This window comes from Macaca nemestrina, chromosome 6 (genome assembly GCF_043159975.1).
Source record: "Macaca nemestrina isolate mMacNem1 chromosome 6, mMacNem.hap1, whole genome shotgun sequence".
Taxonomy (NCBI): domain Eukaryota; kingdom Metazoa; phylum Chordata; class Mammalia; order Primates; family Cercopithecidae; genus Macaca; species Macaca nemestrina.
Window position 1 is genome coordinate 137,780,024 of NC_092130.1, and position 18,458 is coordinate 137,798,481.

The window sequence follows — 18,458 nt, forward strand, 5'->3', positions numbered from 1 at the left end:
GATGGAGTCTCACTCTGTTGCCAAGGCTGGAATGCAGTGGTGTGATCTCGGTTCACTGCAACCTCCACCTCCCAAGCTCAAGCAATTCTCCTGCCTCAGCCTCCCGAGTAGCTAGAATTACAGGCATGCACCACCACGTCAGGCTAATTTTTGTATTTTTAGTAGAGATGGGGTTTCACCATGTTGGTCAGGCTGGTCTCGAATTCCTGACCTCGTGATCTGCCCACCTCGGCCTCCCAAAGTTCTGGGATTACAGGCGTGAGCCACTGTGCCCAGCACAACCTAACATTTTTTTAAAGTCCAGGATTTAATACTTAGTGTAAGGTAAGCTGAACACTTTGTTATATGCTGTCTCTAGCCTGGTACAAAGCAGGCTTTCTTTTTTCTTTTTTTTTAAGTGACAGGGTCACTCTGTCGCCCATGTTGGAGTGCAGTAACAAGATCACAGTTCACTGCACCCTCGAACTCCTGGGTTAAAGTGATCCTTTGGTCTCAGCCTCCCAAGTAGCTGGGACTAAAGGCATTCAACCATCATGCTTGGCTAATTTTTTTCTTCATTTTTTGTAGAGATGGGGGTCCCCCTATGTTGCCCAGTATTGACTTTGACTCTTGGGCTCAAGCAGTCTTCCCACTGTGGCCTCCCAAAGTGCTAAGATTACAGGTGTGAGCCACCACACCCGGCCCAAAGTAGGCTTTTGATAAATGTTTCAGGAGTGAATGAATGAGTAAATAAATGTGGAATACCACAGGTTTTCTCTCAGTTGCCTTAGTCTATCACTAATAGTTTTCTTCTTTCTCTTCTCACTGCCCACCCAGCAACCCACCAATTTGATTATTATGAATTCATCCTGTCTTCCCTCTGCTCTGTGCTAAACCATAAGATTGTATTTCTCATCCTTCAGTGATTGGACATCCTGCTCAGAATTCACAAAGGGAGCTGACAGTCCCCTGGGGAATGTACGACATAAGGCAAGGCCAAAAGAACTTTTTCACAAACAAAATAGATGGCCTCAGGACCCCAGCAACAGCACCAGTGTAGAGCCATAATAGACACTGAGATGAGCCAGAGGTAGTGTCTGTCCACTTGGGAAGCAAAGGGACTGAAACTCTCTTGCCTCATCCTCCAAGATCTGCACTAGCCACAGAATGCTTCATCCGTTTATTCAACATTTACTGAGCATCTACTATATGCCAAGCATTGTGCTGGTCATAAAATGCATAAGACATAGTTCCTGTCCTCAAGGAGCTACTTGAGTCTGTTAAGATTAGCCTAAAGCTGCCAGGTTAAATATTCCAAGTTCAGCCTAATGGTTTCTCTGTAATAGTGAACTGTAACCTAACTAAATGCATAAACAGATTAACCTACCCTTGTGCCAATCATCAAGTTTCAACCAATCAAAGGCAGCCAACTGTTCAAACTGTGTTCAAATAGGGCAAACGCTGAGCTATAACCAATCCAGCTATTTCTGTGCCTCACGTTTTCTGTGCATTACTTTCCTTTTTCTGTTCATAAATCTTCTTTGACCACACAGTTGCCCTGGAGCCTCTCTGAACCTGTTCTGATTTGGGGGCAGCCCAACTGGAGAATCGGTCTTTGCTCAATGAAACTCTTTAATTTGTCTAAGGTTTCCTTTTCTTTTCTTTCTTTTCCCCTTTTCTTTTTTTTTTTTTTTTTTTTTTTTTTTTTTTTTTTGAGACAGTGTCACTTGTCACCCAGGCTGGAGTGCACGATCTTGACTTACCGCAACCTCTGCCTCCCAGGTTCAAGCAATTCTCATGCCTCAGCCTCAGGAGTAGTTGGAATTACAGGTATGCGCTACCACACCCAGCTCAGGTTTCACCATGTTGGCCAAGCCGGTCTCAAACTCCTGACGTCAAGTGATCGGCCCACCTCGGCCTCCAAAAGTGCTGGGAGTACAGGCATGAGCCACAGCACCAGGCCTAAGACTTTTCTTTTGACAAATCAGAAAGACGCTCTTTTCTCTCTGCCCCAACAGCACCACAATTCACTTAACAGTATTCTCTTAATCTCTTACTTATTTATCTCCACACCTTAGTGGGACTCGCTGGGAGTTTATGTATTAATGTCTATATGGAAATCATCATTCATTCATTTGTGTATCAAGTGAGCACCAATATGTGGCAGACACTGTTCCAGGAGAGGGGATGTCATGAGGGCAAAGCAGAGGGCATCTCTGCACTCTCAGGGCTTATCATGATCGCCCTATGCTTACTGCCTTCTTCTCTCATGATCCCCCCTATGCTTACTACCTTCTTCTCTCGGCTTCTTCAAAGCACTTAACTGTTATACAAAGTAATCATTATAACTATGTGTCATATTTTTAACATATACAGATGTAATACATATAACAATAATAGCGTAACAAAGGAAAGGAGGAAATGGAGCTACAAACGAATAAAGTTTCTGGATCCCACTGAAATGAAGTTGGTATAAAACTAAACTAGGTTTTGATTAAGTTAAAATGTATATTGTATGCCTTAGAGCAAATGTTAAGAAAATAAAAATATATAACTACAAAATAATTAAAGAGAGCCATCGTGGGGCAGGCACGGTAGCTCACGCCTGTAATCCCAGCACTTTGGGAGGCTGAGGCAGGCGGATCACCTGAGGTCAGGAGTTCGAGATCAGCCTGGTCAATGAAACTCTGTCTCTACTAAATATACAAAAATTAGCCAGGCATGGTGGTGAGTGCCTGTAATCTCAGCTACTCGGGATGCTAAGGCAGGAGAATCGTTTGAACCTGGGAGGTGAAGGTTGCAGTGAGCCAAGATGGTGCCACCACACTACAGCCTGGGTAAGACTCTGTCTCAAAAAAAAAAAAAAAGAGATATCCACATGCAAAAGAGTAAATTTAGACCTTTACCTTAGACCATAAACAAAATTTAATTCAAGATGCATCAAAGACCTAAATGTAAGAGCTAAAAATATAAAACTCTTAGATGAAAACACAGGCATAAATCTTCACAGCCTTGGATTAGGCAATTATTTCTTAGATGTGAAACCAAAAATATAAGCAATAAAAGAAAAAACACATAAACTGGGCATTAGCAAAATTTAAAAATCGTATGTATCAAAGAACACAATTGGCTGGGCACGTTGGCTCACGCCTGTAATCCCAACACTTTGGGAGGCCGAAGCAGGCAGATCACAAGGTCAGGAGTTCAAGACCAGCCTGGCCAACATAGTGAAACCCCATCTCTATTAAAAATACAAAAATTAGCCAGGTGTGGTGGCATGCACCTGTAGTCCCAGCTACTCGGGCGGCTGAGGCAGGAGAATCGCTTGAACCCAAGCGGCGGAGGTTGCAGTGAGCCAAGACCACGCCATTGCACTCCAGCCTGGGCAACGGAGACAGACTCCATCTCAAAAAAAAATAAATAAATAAAAATAAAAAATAAGAAAAAGACACAATCAAGAAAGTGTAAAGATAATTCACAGAACAGGAAACGTTTTTGCAAATTGTGTGTCTAATAAGGAACTTGTATCTGTATATGGAATCTGTAAGTAACACAACTCAATAATTGTTTTAATATCACCTGATATCATTTGGATATTTGTCCCCTCCAAATCTCATGTTGAAATTTGATCCCTGGGCCAGGTATGGTGGCTCACACCTGCAATCCCAGCACTTTGGGAGGCTGAGGTGGGAGGATCACTTGAGCCCAGGAGTTTGAGACCAGCCTGTGCATCATAGTGAGACACTGTCTCTACAAATAAAATTGTTAGAATTAGACAGTGTGGTGGTTCATGCCTTGTATTAGTCCATTCTCATGCTGCTAATAAAGACATACCTGAGACTGGGTAATTTATAAAGGAAAGAGGTTTAATAACTCATGGTTCCGCAGGGCTGGGGAGGCCTCAGGAAACTTACAATCATGACAGAAGGGGAATCGAACATGTCCTCCTTCACATGATAGCAGCAAGGAAGAAGTGCTGAGCAAAAGCGGGAAAAGTCCCCTATAAAACCATCAGATCTCATGAGAACTCACTCACTATCCTAAGAACGGATGGGGGAAACTGCCCCCATGATTCAATTATCTCCACCTGGCCTCTCTCATGACACATGGGGATTATGGGAACTACAATTCAAGATGAGGTTTGGGTGGGGACACAGCCAAACCATATCATTCCTGTAGTCTCAGCTCATAGGGGGTGGAGTGGAGGCACTGAGGTGGCAGGATCTCTTGAGTTGAGAAGTTGAGGCTGCAGTGAATGTGACTGTACCACTGCACTGGGGCCTGGGAGACAGAATGAGACTCTGTCACAAAAAAAAAAAAAAAAAAAGAAGAAGAAGAAGAAAAATTTGATCTTCAATTTTGAAGGAGGTGGGGCCTAATGGGAGATATTTGGGTCCTGGGGAAGGATCCCTCATGAATTGCTTCATGTTGTCCCGTGTTAGTGAGTGAGTTTGCTCTATTAGTTCATGGATTGCTGGTTGTTTTAAAGAGCATGGCACCTCCTCCTCTCTCTTTCGCTCCCTCTCTCGCCATGTGCCACACTGGCTCCTCTTGCCTTCCACCATGAATGCAAACTTCCTGAGGCCTCATCAAAAGCTAAGCAGATGATGGTACCATGCTTCTTGTACAGCTGGCAGAATTGTGAGCAAAATAGGTGTCTTTATAAATTATTCAGTCTCAGGTATTCCTTTATAGCAATGCAAAACATACTAACATATAACCCAATTAAAAATAGACAGAGGAGGCTGGGCACGGTGGCTCACGCCTGTAATCCCAGCACTTTGGGAGGCCAAGGCAGGCCGATCACTTGAGGTCAGAAGTTCAGGACCAGTTTGGCCAACATGGTGAAACCCTATCTCTACTAAAAATACAAAAATTAGCCGGGCATGGCGGTGGGTGTCTATAATCCCACCTACTCAGGAGGCTGAGGCAGGAGAATCACTTGAACCCAGGAGCCAGAGGTTGCAGTGAGCTCAGATCGAGCCACTGCACTCCAGCCTGGGCGACAGAGCGAGACTCAGTCTCAAAAAAGAAATAGAGGCCTGGGCACGGTGGCTCATGCCTGTAATCCCAGCACTTTGGGAGGCCGAGGTGGGTGGATCACCTGAGGTCAGGAGTTTGAGACCAGCCTGGCCAAAATGGTGACACGCTGTATCCACTAAAAATACAAAAATTAGCCAGGCGTGGTGGCACACAACTGTAATCCCAGGTACTCGGGAGACTGAGGCAGGAGAATTTCTTGAACTCGGGCAGAGCTTGCAGTGAGCCAAGATAGTGCCACTGCACTCCAACCTGGGCGACGGAGCAAAACTCCATCTCAAAAAAAAAAAAAAAAGACAGAAGATCTGAATAGACATTTCTCTTAAGAAAATAAACAAATGATCAATAAGCACATTAAAGGATGTTCAACATCATTATCCATCAGGTAATGCAAAACCACAGTCAGATACTACTTCATACCTGCTAGAATGGCTAGAATAAAAAAGATAATTAATAACAAGTGTTGGCAAGGGTGTAGAGAAACTGAAACCCTAATATGCTGCTGGTTGGAATGTAATACGGTGCAGGACTTTTTTTTTTTTTTGCATGTCCACACAAAAACTTGTACATGAGTGCTCATAGCAGCTTTACTTATAGTAGCCAAAAAGTGGAAACAATCCAATATTCATCAACTGATGAATGGATAAATACATGTAATATATCCATACAATGGAATACTATTCAGTAATAAACAGAAATGAAGTACTGATACATGCTACAACATAAATGACTCTTGAAAACATTACATTAAGTGAAAGAAACCAGTCACAAAGGACCACACTGTATGATTCCATTTACATAAAATGTTCTGAAGAGGCAAATCTATACAGACAAAGTAGATTCATGGTTGACTGGAGTATGAGGGGAGAGATTGGTAAAGCTGGCTAAGCAAAGCAAGGTTTCTTTTTAGGGTAATGAAAATGTTCCAAAATTGATTGTGGTGGTGTATGCACAACTCTCTGAATATGCAAAACCATTGAGTTGTATCCTTTAAATGAGTGAATTGTATGGTATCTGAATTATATCTCAATAAAGCTGTTAAAATAACCAAAGGAATTAAAATGTCAAACTAGAAAATATTCACTTCATGCAAACCATCCAGCCAGCTGCCCCCAAAATCCTTTTCCTACCTTGACCACATTTTCGGATTAAATATAACTTTCTGATTCCAGACCATTTATGTTCTCTTTCTGTCATTCCCATCTCTGCCCACATTTTCCAGCCAGCTTACATTCTCAACAGCTATCTCCATTTTCATACTTTTATTTAGATCCTGCCCACTGGTCTTTGCTTAAACTGTCCAAAATATAAAGACTTATACAATCAGGGAAGGCAAGAAATTGAAGACACCTCAGTGCTTCTCTCCTCCTACCTCCTTGCTTTATGAATTAGGAGACAAAGGACAAAAAGGTTCCATGACTTGTCCGCAGTAACCAAAACACTTCTTGCTCACCTCTTCCAAAAAGGGGCAGCCCTTTTGTGTTCATGCTCATCGCATCTGATTTCTCTCCTGATACAGCTTTTCTTTCCTCGATTATCATGAATGACTGTTCAAAATTCATAGGGGGCTCACTGAGTACCAGCCCTGAGCAAACACAGAGTCAGACTCACCAGTTTCCATTTCCTCAACTCACTTCACAGAAAACCATGCCTGGGGTCTTCAGAAAAAGCCTTATTTAGTCCATACAAAACAATACTACATTTTAAAATGCTACTCAGGAAATAAAATGACAATAAAGGGTATTTACATTTCTTATTGGTATATACCTATATGTACACCAAGATCAAAAGAATAAGTAGGTTTTTTCAAATCAAATAAATATTCATCATGATGGGAAACAGAAAAGCCTCTGGGGAGTGCCTGCCTCTCCAGTGATATATTTCCTGGGGAGCCAGGAAAACCATAAATTATGTAGGTATCTGCAGTCATTACATGAAGAGAAAATACGTCAAATCCAAACTGGCCCTATATCTGAAGGGAACGTAGTAAGTAATAACATAAATCCACTGAAGAACAAGAATCGTGAAGTCAAAGCTCATGCAGGTCTACTTGGCTTGGGAAAGCAAAGTAAACTGCTTGTTAAAAGGAAAAGATGGGGCCAGGCACGGTGGCTTATGCCTGTAATCCCAGCACTTTGGGAGGACCAAGTGGGCAGATCACTTGAGGTCAGGGATTAGGGACTAGCCAGGCCAACATGGCAAAACACTGTCTCTACTAAACATACAAAAATTAGCTGGACATGGTGGCTCACGCCTGTAATCCCTGCTACTCAGGAGGATGAGGTAGGAGAATCACCGGAGCCCAGGAGGCAGGGGTTGCAGTGAGCTGAGATTACGCCACTACACTCCAGCCTGGGCAACAGAGCCAGATTCCATCTTGAAAAAAGAAAAATGGACGGGCCTTTTGCTGGCTGAGCCTTTACTACTCCAAGAACTGCTGGGCTCAGGAGGCATCTGCACAGAAGACCTTCATCCTTCATGAGTGATGAAGAGAAAGGCAAATGAAATTAGGCACACTTCCCTCCCCAGAGTGGGAACTGATGTGCAGCTGATTGAAGAAGTGATTACACAATGTTGGAGAGGCATTTAAGTGTTGCTCACCAGGGAGCCAGAGGGCTTTGGGAGCCAGTTCTGAGAATTACACACTGTTCCATAGTACTTGCTAACTGACCCGGTATTTCTGGCTGAAAACATTTCCCCAAGGAGGTAAGTGAAAGCAGATAATGAAGACCTGTCAAATCACAGGGCAGCTCATGAGCAAAGCTTGAGCTCTAGAGACTGGATATTATTTAAATGCAGAAAACCACAAAAAGATCACAGCCTAAACATAAAAATATTTAGAAGTATGCATGGAGAAGGTTTCTGATTCTCAGTTCACACCTACCCCCACCTCTGTACAACTTTAGCTTGAAATTTAAGAATTATTTGTAAGTGTGAAGATAAGGAGGGTGTAAGTTAAATAACCATGAAGTCCACAAAATAGGCACATTTCTGAGAGTTTCATGATAGTCACTATTCATGTAATTGGACGTCTAGTCATAGATAAGGAAAGATATTCGCAAAGTTCAAGAAAAGTTCTGCACAAATGAAGGCCCAGTTGTTGCCAGGAAGGAGGGAAATGAAATTGGGGTAGAAGTGGAGAATTCAAGTTTTTTCAAAGTTTACAATGTATACTTCTGGGTGTGTTTTTATTGTTGATGATGATATTGTTTTGCCTACTTATAATTACAACAGAGATTTTCTTGGTTTAAGGGCTAAAAATATGCATATATCTCTACTGTGATCTGGGAATGTGGCCTGTCTCTGATAACCATGTATGTCAAAGTGAGTGAATCCTCCCTGATACAGTAAACTGGCTCAGCTGCCTGGGATGGTCGAGTCCAGCATTCCAAAACTGAGATATTTTTGGCTGGGTGTGGTGGCTCATGCCTGTAATGCCAGCACTTTGAGAGGCCGAGGTGGGAGGATTGCTTAAGGCCAGGTATTCAAGACCAGCCTGGGTAAAAAGGTAAGACAAAAAAAAAAAGAAAGAAAAGAAAAGAAGGAAGGAGAGAGAGAGAGAGAAAGTAAGAAAGAACGAGCGAGATAGGCATGGTGGCTCCTGCCTGTAATCTCAACACTTTAGGTGGCTGAGGCAGGCAGCACTTGAGATCAGGAGTTTGAGACCAGCTTGGCCAACATGGTGAAACCCATCTCTTCTAAAAATAAAAAATTGGCCGGGGCAGTGGCTCATGCCTGTAATCCCAGCACTTTTGGAGGCCGAGGTGGGCAACTCACCTGAGGTCAGGGGTTCAAGACCAGCCTGGCCAACCCAGTCTCTACTTAAAAAATACAAAAATAAGCCGGGCGTGGTGGCAGGCACCTGTAATCTCAGCTACTCGGGAGGCTGAGGCAGGAGAATCACTTGAACCTGGGAAGCGGAGATTACAGTGAGCAAAGAATGTGCCACTGCACTCCCGCCTGGGTGACACAGTGAGACTCCGTCTAAAAAAAAAAAAAAAAAAATTAGCCAGACGTGGTGATGCATGCTGGTAATCCCAGCTACTTGGGAGGCTGAGGCATGAGAATCACTTGAACCTGGGAGGTGGAGGTTGCAGCAAGCCAACTGCGCTCCAGCCTGGGTGACAATGAATGAGACTCCATCTTGAAAAGAAAAGAAAGGAAAAGAAAAGAAAGAGAAAGAAGAAAGAAAGGAAGGAAGGAAGGAAGGGAGGGAGGGGGAGAGAGAGAGAGAGAGAGAGAGAAAGGAAAGAGAAAGAAGGAAAGAAAGAAGAAAAAAATGGAGATTTTTTTCAAAGTTTTGAATCCAGAAACAGGATGACTTAGAAAAGATGATATCAGGCACCAAATAAGTGGATGAAATGGTGGCATAGTTACCCGTTGCCTGAGGACACCCTCTAGCAAAGGTGGATGCTTAAATATTGATGAAAAACAGTAAATGGCACATTTGGGAGCCCATACTCTGCGCCTGGGTGAACACAGAGGGGAAGCTAAAGCTATAATTGAGAGTATATCTGGGATACATTCTAAATTTGCTTTTGTTTGCTCTTGAAGTTAGGGCTTTGAGGCTGTTGAAAGAAAACAGTGCAATGAACACTAGACCCAAGTGCATGGTGAGAATATGCTTCCCAACAGAGTCTTTGGTGCTCTAGAACATTCAGGAGCAATCCCAGTGATATATGTAGTTGCTGCCTGGGGCCTTGTTCCCAGACATGTAGAGTTGGTGTCTATCAGGCTGCATCCTCTCCTTTTGTCACTGAGTCACAATCCCAGAGTGACTAAGGGGACTGGGTTATCTTCGTACACAGGAGCCACTAAAAGGAGGAGGACTAGCAATGGGAGGAAGGAATGAGGAAGTCCTGCTGAGCCCTCCTCTCCTGAGCCCCAGGGTTGCTTCTGCAGCCTCATAACAATGGTGCTGAAACCACGGTATGTTACAGGCTGACTCTGGTCCTGAGCATTTTGAAGACTGTGGAGGGATTTATTTTTGGTCCTCACGTGAGGGTATTTAAAAATCCCTATTGGAGCCTGGACTAAGCTCAAAGGATAGAGGGCCTCTGCAACAGGAACAGATTGGGACCGTTCCTGTCTGGGAGGAGGCCTCTGCCATGTGTTGGGAAGGGTAAGGAACAGAGACCCAAAAATGATGTGCTATCTGTTGGCCAAGCAGGAAACCTAGGTGCCATCCCTGGCCTCTATGCTCCCCTCACCCAATCCTTTTGATCCTCCCACTTCCACACCACCCCAATCCTTTTACATTTCCATCCTGGGATCCCACAGTAGGTAGAGATGCACATGCTTTAAGGCACCAGCAGATGAGAGGTATCCAAGAGAAGGGGAAATAAGTCTTAAAATACTTTTATATTCAATATATATACTTCTCAATGCATCTAGGTAATCATCCTAAGAAAAATCCGAATTTTGTTTTTGTTAGTCTTACATGGTTAGCTTTGCTTGAATTTTGAGTTGCATGTGTGGTTTGATGAAGGGTGATGGACTCTAATGGTCTTAATCCCATCCTGTGCCTAGGTGGCTGAAAGAACCTTCTAGCAGGCTTCCCTACTTCCCATCTTGTCCAGCTCAATTTTATTCTCCAGGAAACCACTTGTGTGATTATTCCAAAATGTAGATTTTACTATAGTACTGCCCTGCTTAAAATCCTTCATTAAAATGCCTATAGGATAAAATTAGATTTCCACTGTATGGTCTAGAAAGCTCTTCAAGATCTAGTTCTTGGCTTTATTTCTAGCTTCATTTCTCATCTCCCCTGTTCCCACCTGCCCCCCCATATGCCCTATATTTGAGATGTCTCCAAGTACTTGAGGTCTCACAAACATCCTGTTGGGGCTTAACAGACAATATTCCAAAATATGAGACATTGACATGCTGAACTGAAGAAACTGCAAGGTCTCACTGACATTCCCCCAAGTCCCCACGGTCGTTCCCGAAGACCTTGCTGGGTATGGATCTTAGACAGACAACTTCTTTCGGAAAGCTGAAGTTCCTATCTGCCTAAGATCCAGACCCACCAAGGAGAACAACTGTTTTTTCTTCCCCCACTACAAGAGTAAGAACGTAACCACAACTGAGCAGACCAGAACCTTCCACTGTCAAAGAGACCTATTTACAAGTTAATCTCTGTTCCCTATCGGTTCATTGCCCCTTAACAGAATTCCTTTTCTCCCCCCTCCCATAATCTCTTTTGCCACGATCCAAGTCTTCTTTTTTTCCTCTTTCTTTTCTTTTCCTTTTTTTTTTTTTTTTTTGAGAAAGGTTCTCACTCTATCACCCAGTCCAGAGTACAGTGGCGCAATCTTGGCTCACTGAAATCTTTGCCTCCCGGATTCAAGTGATTCTCCTGCCTCAGCCTCCTGAGTAGCTAGGATTACAGGCATCTGCCATCACGCCCTGCTAATTTTTGTATTTTTTGTAGAGATGGGGATTTCACCATGTTAGCCAGGCTGGTCTTGAACTCCTGACCTCAAGTGATCCGCCAGCCTTGCCTCCCAAAGTACTGGGATTATAGGTGTGAGCCACCACACACAGATCCAAGTCCCCACTCTTTCTGTAACATCAAGATGTGATGGCAGATAAGCTTCTATACCTCACTGGGGGTTTGGGTCTTAATTCTGAAGCCTCCGTGTATACATGTGAAACAAATTTGCATGCCTTTTCGCCTATTAATCTGCTTCATGTCCGTGACTTTTCAGTGAACCTGCAGAGGGTGAAGGGAACTTTCCTCTTGGCTCCCCTACAATCCCATGCAGTTTCATGCTTCTGTGTCTTTGTACTTGACAATACATGACATTCCCCCTGCATATGTTTTCCTCATCCCATTCCCCACTGAATCTCCAAGTCTCTGTTCCTCTGTGAAGTCTCTGACTCCCTCCAGTCCGTGGTGCCCCCAGAGTATTTTGTGCACCCCTCTGTCGATAATTGACTCTCTGTAGCATAAGGTTTTATGTTCACATCTCTCTTCACCTGAGGGCAGGGAAGATGTTTTACGCATCTCTATCTCTAAACAGTGCCTGGCACCTCATAGATACTCAATACATGTTTATGGAATGGATAAATAAATAAATAAAAACTGGTTTTACTTTGTTACTGAGCACAAAATTTGTTTTAAATTCTTGCTTTACAAGAGATTAATTTTATTCCTTTTCTTATCACAACCATCTAATGGTTGAAATTCTACCTATTATTCAAATTCAGCTTAAATTTTCCCCTCTCCTCTCCTCCCCTCTCCTCTCCTCCCTTCTCCTCCCCTCCTGGTCTCTTCTCTTTCTAATACCCCAAGCAGAATTCAGCTCTTCCTCTAGTATTTCCAACATCTTGAAATCCTGTCTGGTGTTTCAGTTACTGTGTACATACTTGTCCTCCCCACCGTAATGTGCATTTCTGTGGGGCAGGTCCTTGATCTTACTCATTTCAAATTCTGGGCACCAGGGAAGAGTCTGTAACCACTGGCTGAATTGACTTGAATTGTTCAGATGTTTTTAAAGGTAGCATGGGGCCGGGTGTGGTGACTCATGCCTGTAATCCCAGCACTTTGGGAGGCCCAGGCGGATGGATCACTTGATGTCAAGAGTTCAAGACCAGCCTGGCTAACATGGTGAAACCTCATCTCTACTAAAAATACAAAAATTAGATGGGCGTGGTGGCGCCTATAATTCCAGCTACTCTGGAGGCTGTGGTGGGAGGATCACTTGGACCCGGGAGACGGAGGTTGCAGTGAGCTGACATCATGCCACCGCACTCCAGCCTGGGCAACAGAGCAAGACTCTGTCTCAAAAAACAAAAGAAATAAAATAAAATTAAAATAAATAAATAAAGGTAGCGTGGATACCAGAAGATACAGAAATAGATACTTCTCTCATAAACATCCTTTTTTGGTTGAAAAAAAAATCACCACAAACAAAAAAATCACCACAAACAACTGTTCTATGAAGAAAAAGAAAGGACAAAAATTTAAAAGCAAGCAAACAAAAAAAGCAAAACCCTTTCCAGTGTTTTCTCCTGAAACAAAGGCAGGTTTGTTCAATGTGCCCCTAAACCAGAGCACCTCTCTAGCTGGAAAATTTCTGAAATATTGTGGGTTTGATGAGTTGCCCCATTGCTTTTGCACAACACTCTTAGGGCTCCCAGTGAAGCATACCTCAAATGCGGGTAGACATTCCTAAGGCTATTGAGTTGGATACATTACAATGTTTACAAACCAGCATTTGCTCCAGCCCGCAAACAATAAAAACAACCTGATTATGGTTTTCCCTTGGAAGGCTGCCGAGGTTAAAATGATCACATCAACAGTAAAAGAGGCTTCATTTTCCCTCTGTTTTTATTTTTAGGGTATGATGTGTTAGTCGCTTCCAGCAGAATTTACTTTATTTTAAAGCATGAGACATAATTCCTGTTCTGTTTTCAAGACCTTCTTTGCACTTCTCAATTTCTCCAAGTAGTTCTGGAAATGTACACACCCACGCACTTGCCTTTGCTCAAGTTCCTGCTCCTTGCCTTCTTTATGTTTACTCTTCCCTAGGGGAGCCAAAACCAACACTAATTAGCAGTGAATTCAATCTCACCTCTAGGATACTAAACGGTCAGTGTTTACCCAGGATTCCAACCATCTCTAGTCCCTTTCCCCCAAAGATCAAAGACTTGCTGTTAAATATCCAGCCTTGAAGGAAAGTTCTGAGAGCTGCTTCAACTATAACATTTATTCCTTAAGTTTTATCTCCCCTATCATAACGTATCCTTTCATGCCCATGTGGCTTTACATACCCAGTTTTCCCTTACTGGAACACACTTGCTCTTTTCTTTTTCTTTTCTTTTTTTTTTTTTTTTTTTTTTTTTTGAGACAGAGTCTCACTCTGTCACCCAGGCTGGAATGCAGTGGCGTGATCTCAGCCCACTGCAACCTCCGCTTCCCGGTTCAAGCTATTCTCCTGCCTCAGCCCCCCAAGTAGCTGGGACTACAGGTGCCTGCCACCAGGCTCGGCTAATTTTTTTTTTTTTTTTTTTTTTTTTTTTTTGAGACGGAGTCTCACGCTGTTGCCCAGGCTGGAGTGCAGTGGCGCGATCTCGGCTCACTGCAAGCTCCGCCTCCCGGGTTCCCGCCATTCTCCTGCCTCAGCCTCCTGAGTAGCTGGGACTACAGGCGCCCGCCACCGCGCCCGGCTAATTTTTTGTATTTTTAGTAGAGACGGGGTTTCACTGTGGTCTCGATCTCCTGACCTTGTGATCCGCCCGCCTCGGCCTCCCAAAGTGCTGGGATTACAGGCTTGAGCCACCGCGCCCGGCCTAATTTTTGTATTTTTAATAGAGACGGGGTTTCGCTATATTGCTCAGGCTGGTCTCGAACTCCTGACCTTGTGATCTGCCTGCCTCGGCCTCCCAAAGTGCTGGGATTACAGGCGTGAGCCACTGCACCCAACCACACTTGCTTTTCTCTTTTTTTCTTTTTCTTTTTTGTAATTTTAATTGAAGCAATTCTTATTCATTTTTTTAACTTTCTCTTGAAAGCACCAAATTTTAATATCTAAGTCAACTTTTGGGGAAAGAAACATCATCAAGATCTTTCCTTCAGCACAAAACAACGATGTTCATTCCTCCAAACATCTAAACTGAAGATCTACCAAAACAAAAACAAAAACAAAAGCCCACAGAGAAATAAAAAGGAACAAAAATCACATTCCGGGAAGGGTCAGTGCATTTAGCAGTCTTCGCTGTGCTATCTAACCATCCTTCAGCCGACTTTCAAAAAAATAACACCCTAAGCTCATCAAAATACAGATTTCCCATTTGCTTTTTTAAATTAAAAATAATAATTAAAAAAAGGAAAACTTTGAGGAATTCACAATCAATTACCTGACTCATTTTGATGTCATGTACAACATATGGCAGTCAGGAAGGCCATTTGCAGCACATGTGATTTAGGGGCTATTCATCTTCAAGGTTTAGCTTTCTTTCAATGAGTGTAAAATACCCACAATTCCAAGTACGAAGGGACACAGACGATCTCCTTTGAGAATTCCACAGGACAATACAGGCGCCCCAGCTGTTCTTCATAGAGTGACAGCGCTTCTGTCAGATTGACACATTTCCCCTGTGTAAAGTACTTCCCATCCTGTTTCAATACTTTCATTGAGAGGTCAAGAATCAGTCTGGGAAACTCCCATGTGGAATCTTCTTCTGGAGACATGGAGATTGGAACAGCTGTCAAATCATTAATCACATAATAAGATTATCTCCCTTCTTTGGCGTACTTCTTCAGTACCGGAATACAGTCTTCTATTAGAACCTGATAGCAGCCTCCTTTAAGATTGTCTAAGACATCGCCACACGTTTTTCACATATACTTCTTACATCCATTGATCACCATTTGGTCAAGCTTTACCATAGTGACCATCTTTGGTTTTAGTTTGACTATTTCACACAATATGCCCCCGCGTTTGTCTCCCAGAATGAGTACATCTTTGCCAGTGTAATCTTCTTTGCCACTGCCCATGATGGCCCAGGTATACAACAAATCACTCTCTGGTAAATTAACATCCCCACTCAGGATGAGAATATTTGCAAACTGCTTCGAGTGTAGAATTTTTATATTTTGATAAGATGAATCTTCATCATATACCACCTCAATCTATGTCGTATTCAACCAGGTGCCCATCGGCAATGGGCCAATATCTGTTGATGGCTCCTCCTCCAACTATGTGTGGTAATCGCTTTATCCGCCCAGGACAGTCCTGACTCAATTCTTTCATTCTTTCTTCTACTTTGTTCAAAATACTGTTGATCTCTTCTTTGCCTTGCGCGTCACCATCGTAACTCTGAAGGTCCAGCAACACAATCCATGTAGGTAAATTCTCCAATTGGCAAAGCTGCTGTTCTTGTTTGTGCAGGTTGCTAAATAGCCATGGTCCTTCCAGGTGTGCACCAACTCCGCCATCCCCCGACTCTGGAAAATGGACTGGAGGCTTTTTAGAATGGTCTCACCACCAGCTTTGGCGCCAAGCATGAAGTCAAGCCTGCTGTGCTGCTGCCTTAGTGAGGCCTGGGGGAGTGGCCTGTTACACAGGCTAGTCTTGAACTCCTGAGCCTCCCAAAATACTGGGACTACAGGCATAGAGCCATCCCGCCCGGTGGTATTTTCTTTTCTCTACTTACCCAGAGTTAATTGCTCCATCTCAGTATTTCCACTGAACTCTGCTCACACTTTGAACTGACAGAGTATAAATTTACATTCCCATTACGTTTAGCCTTTCTAAGACTGACCTTCTGCTGCTTATTTATCTTCATATCTTTAATATTCCCTAGTATGCAGTGCTAGGATATGGTAGGCACCAAATAAATATTAGTAGTAAACAACAAGCAGGCCGGGTGTGAAGGCTTATGCCTGTAACCTCAGCACTTTGGGAGGCCGAGGCGGGCGGATCACGAGGTCAGGAGGTCGAGACCCATCCTGGCTAACACAGTGAAACCCCGTCTCTACTAAAAATACAAAAAATTAGCCAGGCGTGGTGGTGGGCACCTGTAGTCCCAGCTACTCGGGAGGCTGAGGCAGGAGAATGGTGTGAACCCAGGAGGCGGACCTTGCAGTGAGCCAAGATCGCACACTGCACTCCAGCCTGGGCGACACAGCGAGACTCTGTCTCAAAAAAAAAAAAAAAAAAATACAAAACAAAAACAAGCAAACAAGAAGTAAAACGTAATTTATGAAAGGTGATATACTGTAAACCACAAAGCAATAGCACCTTTTGAAGGACATTTGAAAGTAGCCATTTTTTTTAATTTGTATTTTTTGTAGAAATAGAGTCTCGCTATGTTGCCCAGGCTGGTTTGACTCCTGGGATCCAGTGTTCCCCCCTACCTTGGCCTCACAAAGTACTGAGATTATAAGCATGAGCCACCATACCCAGCTGGAAGTAGCCATTCTTTTAGTTGGTGTTAGAGTAGTGTTACTAGCATTTTATTCAATGTAACAGGGAAAGTATACTAAAAGCTACTTTTATTAAGCACTTACTATACACCAGACATTGTGCTGCATATGCTTATGTGACTAATTTAACCATTACAACAAACTCTATAAGATAGATACTAAAATTCTCACTACCTTGATGAGATTACTAAAGAGGATGAGACATTTGTCAAAACTCAGAGAGCAGTGAGTGACAAGGCCAGTCTGGGGTCCAGTTACACCCAATTCCACTTGCTGCCTCCCTCTGGTGTGTAGTGGAACCTAACACTATGAAACAGGCCACTGCCATGAAGTCCAGCATCAGCCTGGGATGGCAAAAGTCAGTGATAGTAGCAAGAGCAGGCAGGAGAATTAGAAAGGAAGATTCTTTGACGTGCCTTGTTTTTGTTTTTTTGTTTGTGTTTGTTTGAGACAGGGTCTCCCTCTGTCACCTAGGCTGGAGTTCAGTGGTGCAGTCACAGCTCACTGCAGCCTCGACCACCCGGGCTCCAGAGATCCTCCCACCTCAGTCTCCCAAGTAGCTGGAACTACAGGCGAGCAGCACCTTACCCGGCTAAATTCTGTATATTTGATTTTGCCATGTTGCTTACGTTGATCTTAAACTCCTGGGCTTAAGCAATCCACTCGCCTTGACCTCCCAAAGTGCTGGGATTGCAGGCATGAGTCACCACACCCAGCTGTGACCTTTTTTTTTTTTTGAGATAGAGTCTCTTTCTGTTGCCCAGGTTGGACTGCAGTGGCACCATCTCTGCTCACTGCAACCTCCACCTCCTGGGTTCAATCGATTCTTGTTCCTCAGCCTCCCAAGTCGCTGGGATTATAGGGACCCACCACCACGCCCGCCTAATTTTTTGTATTTTTTAGTAGAGACGGGATTTCACCAAGTTGGCCAGGCTGGTCTTGAACGCCTGACCTTAGGTGATCCACCCGCCTCAGCCTCCCAAAGCACTGGGATTACAGGCGTGAGTCACTGCACCTGCCCTGTGCCTTGTTTTTGAATTAACCATTGGAACTATCAGGCTGGGCGTGGTGGTTCACACCTGTAATCCCAGCACTTTGAGGGGCAAAGGCGGGTGAATCACTTGAGGTTAGGAGTTCGAGACCAGCCTGGCCAATATGGTGAAACCCTGTTTCTACTAAAAATACAAAAATTAGCCAGGCGTGGTGGCATGTGCCTGTAATCCTACTTGGGAGGCTGAGGCAGGAGAATCTCTTGAACCCTCCAGGAGGCAGAGGTTGCAGTGAGCTGAGATTGAGCCACCACACTCCAGCCTGGGCCACAGAGTGAGACTCCGTCTCCAAAAAAAAAAAAAAAAAAAAAAAAAAAAAAAGCCATTGGAACTATCAGTGATAGCAAATACACAAATTACAAATTACACCACTTTTTTTTTTTTTTTTTTTGAGATGGAGTTTCGCTCTTCTTGCCCAGGCTGGAATACAGTGTCAAGATCTCAGCTCACTGCAA

At 43.6% G+C, this 18,458-nt stretch overlaps 1 protein-coding gene and 1 pseudogene across 4 annotated transcripts in view; both read right to left on the bottom strand.

The window, feature by feature from the left end:
- LOC105487472 (NIM1 serine/threonine protein kinase) overlaps positions 1 to 18,458 on the bottom strand; it is a 93,507-nt gene that overhangs the window by 63,838 nt on the left and 11,211 nt on the right. The window lies entirely within an intron of this gene.
- LOC139363886 (spermine synthase pseudogene) lies at positions 1,654 to 18,286 on the bottom strand (annotated as a pseudogene).